The sequence below is a fragment of the Balaenoptera ricei genome, chromosome 3 (genome assembly GCF_028023285.1).
Source record: "Balaenoptera ricei isolate mBalRic1 chromosome 3, mBalRic1.hap2, whole genome shotgun sequence".
Classification (NCBI taxonomy): Eukaryota; Metazoa; Chordata; class Mammalia; order Artiodactyla; family Balaenopteridae; genus Balaenoptera; species Balaenoptera ricei.
Window position 1 is genome coordinate 167536834 of NC_082641.1, and position 6711 is coordinate 167543544.

At 40.3% G+C, this 6711-nt stretch overlaps 1 pseudogene; it reads right to left on the reverse strand.

Moving 5' to 3' along the window:
* Nucleotides 1–5124: 5124 nt before the first annotated feature.
* LOC132363452 (olfactory receptor 7D4-like) lies at nucleotides 5125–6639 on the reverse strand (annotated as a pseudogene).
* Nucleotides 6640–6711: the final 72 nt, after the last annotated feature.

Consider the following 6711-nt stretch of genomic DNA (forward strand, 5'->3'; position numbering starts at 1 on the left):
TGGTTTGCCTTTTGGGCATGACTGGACCCAATCTTGAATCATCTCATTAGCATAAAGTATCAGATATGGTCCACAGGGCCCACCGTGAATAATCAATCACTCCTATCACTAAGGAAATTTCAAGGGTTTAAAAGTTACTTCCCAGGAACTGGGACAAAGGTCATCTCTCTCTCTAGGTAAGGCCAAATTCCTTACTGTACATATGCCCTTCCATAAGTTTTGACTCCAGGGCACTGCCTGGTAAACTTCCTGCATGCTAATCACTGTCTCAGTCAGCTTCCCAAGGAACTCAACTTTGGACACCTTGTTACTAAGAAAATTAATTTGAGAAGGCCAAAGAGACAGTTCCAAGGTAGTTCTTTGAATAGTGAGCAATGTTCTATGAATTACAAACCTGTTGCTGGGCTCAGTGATGGGAAGATTTAAGGAGAGGAGATGAAGAATAGACACTTTGGGGCAGCAAGGAGGTCCCCATAGAGAATCTTAATGAATCTGGAAGTCCAAACTCAGAGATGTTTTATAGAAAGAAAGTGCAGAGTTTGAAATAATAAGGTAACACACATAGCTGCATGTGTATTATACTTTATAAATATATTTAAAATATTTGACCCCACAGTAGAAATAAAATATGACTTATGAATAATAATTTATTTGTCTGCTGTCATCCTCCTGAAATTTCTGCTCCTCAAATTTCTAGAGTCAATTGTCAAACCCTAAGCACTCCCTGCTTCCCCATTCCCGATTTTCGTTACAAATTTGATAAGGGTCCCAAAGTTCTTCCATTCATTAGATTTTTTTTTTTAATGGGTTTTTTTTTTTTAATTTTATTTATGGCTGTGTTGGGTCTTCATTTCTCTGCGAGGGCTTTCTCTAGTTGTGGCAAGCGGGGGCCACTCTTCATCGTGGTGCGCGGGCCTCTCACTATCGCGGCCTCTCTCGCTGCGGAGCACAGGCTCCAGACGCGCAGGCTCAGCAGTTGCGGCTCACGGGCCCAGTTGCTCCGCGGCATGTGGGATCTTCCCAGACCAGGGCTCGAAACCGTGTCCCCTGCATTGGCAGGCAGATTCTCAACCACTGCGCCACCAGGGAAGCCCCTCATTAGATTTTGAAGACGTTGATTATGGGGGTGACCTCAGTGTTTAACACTGAGTACATTCCTGCCATTCTGGGAAGAGGATATTTCTGAAGAACAGAGGAACACTCCGAGGCTTGTCCATTAGAATGGAGAGACAGGTGACACCAACTTGCAGAAGGTGCTTTATCTTCATTTTGCAGACATACTACTTTATTCTTGTTTCCATTGTCAAAATTCAGTAGCGTGTAGCTGTTCAGATTTTCAGGTGAGAAACCTAAACGTTTCCAGGTCACGCAATCTCCCAAATTTTGTCATCTTAGATCCTTGTTTCCTTTCTCCCATATCAAAGCAATTAAATTATCTGAAAACTATGCCTCAGTTACATAATTTAATTTCCCCATCCTTCAAAAACTGTTCATATAGCCATTTTGCTCTTGCAAGAGTGTCCTAAATGGCTTCTCAATACTCAGTTTCTCTCCCTTTATGTGGCATCCAGACTGACTTTTTAGGTGGAACCAAAACTTATGATTTCTTTGCTTAAAACTTCTTAGTCATTTTCTATTCCTCCTGAGATAAAATTGGAGCTCTCTGACAAAGTTCTAAGACCCTTCATTATTTAGCCTCTTCCATCCCTTTCCAGCTCCCTCACTGGTCCATGGGCCAGCACCATCAGCATCATCTGGGAACTTCTAAATGCAAATGTTCAGGCCCCACACCACACCTGCTGAATCAGACCACTGTGGCTGGAACCCAGGTGTCTCTAGTTCAGCAAGCCCACCAGGTGATTCCACTACACAATAAACTTGAGTATCCACTTGTCTAGAAATATTGGCTTTCTCAGAGTTCTTCAAACCGACCATGTTCTTTCCAGCCTCTAGACCATTGCATTTATTTCTCTATGTCTAGAATTTTCTTCCTCTTTCCTACTCAACATTTTACTTAAATATCAGCACTTAAAGATGCCTTCCCTGACCTCCCATCTAAATTCTCCTAATGTTCTCTCCATCAAGTTAGTCTCTGCTCCCCTTTTACTATTATTACTTTCTGAGTGACTCACACATTTTGAGTATTATGAGGGTCAATCTTTGCACAAGCTGCCTCAGCTATCCTATTCCAAGTTAAACTGATGCATCAAGAAAGTGAGTTTTCCTCCTCTTCCAGGCTAACGTCCTTCGTGAGATGTGATATTATTGATTTAAACAGGCAAGACAATGGACAGTTTCATTGCCTAAACAATACTTGATAGAAATTTGTTATGAAATCTATAAAGTTGTTGATTGTGCCAAAGGAAAATTGCATCATAGTGCAACAGGTAAGGAAGACTTTATCCAACACTACTGCAATCGAAGTCAAGATTTTTGCAATAGGGGAGGAGATTGAACCTATCTCCACTGAAAGAAAAGATGGGAGGATTTTTAAAGCTGGGGGAAGCTAAAGGACAAATACTGGAAGATATTAAGGGAGGGAGGTTGATAGGATTAGGCCATCTCTTTTTGCTAATTGCTACTTTTTGAATTTAAGCTCCTACCCTCCCACAGAAGATGAGAGATTGGGAAACTAACTTTCTTGCTGATTACATTTCAAAGGGATGGCATTAAGAAAATCATTCTTGGGTTGTAAAAAGGACAAGAAGCTTGGAGAAGATTTATCTAATTTGAAAGGAGCAGAGAAAGAATTTGAAAGTTATCTAATGTAAGTGCTCTAAGAAAAGAGAGGTCTGGAACAGACAGTCAGGTAGAAACTTGTGTAAAGTTTAATTAAGCTGAGGTGAGCCTTAAGGTAGTCTTAGTCAATGGATATCCAAAATTTTCACTGTTGTTGCAACTTTGCAATTCTTTGGGTTTTGAATATGTTCTGGTAAGCTAACCTACGTACTGAAGCAGCAGTTTTAAATTATGTTGACAAGTAACTCGAGTTCTAAACTCAAATGACAGCGTTAACAGTGAGAGTCAAGGCAACAAATCTGGAATGGTAAGATCGTAGGTGAGCACACATCGAGAGCATTGTGTGATTTAGATAACCAAAAATATCAAAAGCAATTCAGCAAAAGGCAGAAGTGAGTTGCCACGATTGAAAATCATGCTTCTTTTTGCAGTTTCCAGAACCAAGCCTGATTTCAGTCTCAAAGCCTAGAGATTAAAGGAATTAAAGGGGGAGGTGGGCCCCCCTTTTGGAAGCCCATTATTGTTCTCCAAAATGGTGACATTTTTCAAGGACACTACTTGGTAGCAAGATGATTCCATCAGATTCCAATCCTAGAGTAGACAAAGATTCTTCTTTACCGAGATGAATATTTATGTGTATATGTTTGCCATTGCCTACAGTGCCTTGGCAAACACGACCATCCAAAGACTTAGCACATCATCCAATTTTTTATCGTGTAGATATGAAAATAAACCTTAACCAAGAGATACAGTTGTCTTAAGATATTCTGCATCCCTTGAAGCTGCTCAGCATCATGTACCTAGAGGGTGGCAATTTTGTGATTCAATTCCTACCCTCCTGAATTGTAATCCAGCACTCTGCCCTGGCACCATACTTGAAGATATGTCCCCTTTCAGCCAGATTTCATCACCATCTGGATCTTGTGCTTCAACCTCGGTAAATTCACGTTGAAAATGAGGCAACTAGGGCCAACAACTTACTAGCACTTGATCAGTTCTAATATTCTGGACCATGCAGTTTTTCTATCTCTAGTGATACATTTTCGTAGCTTATTTTGCAAATATACTAAATATATGGAGAAGAGTTCAACCTTGCCAATAACTAAATAAATAATTCATCCGTCAGTGTATTTTCTGTTTGGACATATAGCGTGATCTGATAAACTCGGAGATCCAGAATTTAAGCTCTATGAGGGCAAAGATTTTTGTCTTTTTTCCCCCTTCACTTCTGTATTCCAGATACTTGCATCAGCCTGGCACACCAAAGGTGCTCAGTAAGTATTGTCGAATAAATGAATTTGATAAGAACTAGCAATGGTATTGATAAAATGCACTATTTCACTATTCTTATTCAACGATTCTGAGTCTGTATTTGAAGTGGCTGGTATCAACCTGCAGGACTGGAAATCCAACCTGACGTGCAGTGATGGATAAGTAAAAGGAGGGATGCAGAGAGCAGGACTGAGGCTAACAGAGCAATCACCATAAAAGGTTAAGACAAAGTATTCACAAGGCAATTCTGACCAAAGTCACTTATGGAGGATGTATGAGAAACAAAACTCAATGTGATTAAGAGGCAGAATTTCTGGTGGTAGAGGGTGTAGAGAAAAGGGAACCCTCCTGGTGGGAATGTAAATTGGTACAACCATTTTGGAGAATAGTATGGAGAGTCCTTAAAAAACTAAATATAGAACTACCATATGATCCAGCAATCCCACTCCTGGACAAATATCCAGAGAAAACCATACTTGAAAAGATACATGCACTCCAATGTTCATTGCAGCACTATTTACAATAGCCAGGACATGGAAGCAACCTAAATGTCCACTGACAGAGGAATGGATAAAGAAGATGTGATATATATATATATATATATATATATATATATATATAATGGAATATTATTCAGCCATAAAAAAGAACAAAATAATGCCATTTGCAGCAACATGGATGGACCTAGAGATTTTCATACTAAGTGAAGTAAGTCAGACAGAGAAAGACGAATATCGTATGATATCACTTATATGGGGAATCAAATACAGAATGATACAAATGAATGTATTTACAAAACAGAAACAGACTCACAGATCTCAAAATCAAACTTATGGTTACCAAAGGGGAAACGTGGAGGGAAGTGATAAATTGGGAGATTAGGATTAACATACACACACTACTATATATAAGGTAGATAACTAATAAGGACTTACTGTAGAGCACAGGGACTCTATTCAATATTCTGTGGTGACCTATATGGGAAAAGAATCTGAAAAAGAATGGATATATGTATATGTATAACTAATTCACTTTGCCGTACACTTGAAACTAACACAACACTGTAAATCAACTATACCTCAATAAAATTTTTTAAAAAGAGGCAGGATTTCTTTAGCTAACTGCTGCTACCACTGTCAACTCAAAACCCCTGGACCGGTGTTCCCATCTCTGAATACAGAGTGTTCTCCCAAGAACTTTTTGTAGAGTCCTCTTTATGTCCTTGTTCCACAAGCTGTAGATGAAGGGGTTCAGCATTGGGGTGACCACAGTGTACATCACTGAGGCAATCATGCCTCTCCAGGAAGATGAATCAGAACTGAGATACACACCAAGGCCTGCCCCATAGAACAAAGAAACCACGGACAGGTGAGAGGCACAGGTAGAAAATACCTTATGTTTCCCATTAGCTGAAGGGATTCTCAGGATTGAGGAGACAATTCGGGTGTAGGAGAAAAGGATCCCTGAGAAGGGAACAATGCCAAGAAATCCAGTCACCATATACAGCAGGATGTAATTGACCAGTGTGTCTGAGCAGGCAAGTGTGAGGGCCTGAGATAGTCCACATTAAAAGTGTGGAATGACCCAGTTGGTACAGAAAGACAGCCGCAACATCAAGAGACTCTGGATTAGGGAGTATGACAAGCTGATGAACCAGGACACAAGAACCAGCAGACCACAGAGCCAGGGACTCATGATGACTGTGTAGTACAGGGGGTGACAGATGGCCACAAATCTGTCTTAGGCCATCACAGTGATGAGAAAAGTGTCCATACCTCCAAAAACCAAGAAAAAATACATCTTGGTATTTTTTGCAGGGTGATGCAGCCTGCATAAGTGTTGGATTTGCTCCGTGTCTGGATGTTCACCAGCATCTTTGGGACCGTGGTGGAAGTGAAACAGATGTCAACAAAGGACAAGGTGGTGATGAAGAAGTTCATGGGGGTGTGGAGCTGGGAGTGAGAGCTGACGGCCAGGATGCTGAGATGGGTTTCAATCTCTTGTCTTATAGCCTAGCATGTCATCTATGAAAACATTTCACATGTTGAGAAGGATGTGTATTTTACTATTCGGTTGAGTGTTCTGTAGACATTTATTAGGTCTTGTTAATTCATAACGTTTTCCAAGTCTTCTATATCCTTGTTGATCTTCTGCCTAATTGTTCTATCCATTATTGACCGTGGAGTACTGAAGCCTCTACCTAATGTTGTGGAATTATCTATTTCTTCCTTCAATTCTTCATGTATTTTGGTATTTTCTTCTTCATGTATTTTGGTTTTATCTTATTCAGGGCACATATGTTAATAATTTTTGTATCTTCCCTATTTTTACCATAAAATGTCCCTTTTCATATCTAGTAACTTTTTTGTTTGTTTTAAAGTCTATTTTTTCTGGTATTAGTAAAGCCACTTCAGCATTCTTATGGTTTCTATTTGCATGATGTATATTTTTTCACCCTTTTACTTTGTACGCATTAGACCTTTGAATCCAAGGAGTGTCTCCTATAGAAGACATTTTTTAAAACTGTTTGACAATATCTACCTTTTGATTGTACTGTTTAATTCATTTACATTTAGTTTACTCCTCAGGCCAGGTCCCCATAGGAGGTGGGGCTGCGTGCGGACGCATGGCGAGCGTGCTGACGTCCACGAGCCCCGCCCCCACGGGGCCACCCGCAGGCTTGAACCGCAGCCTCGCGGC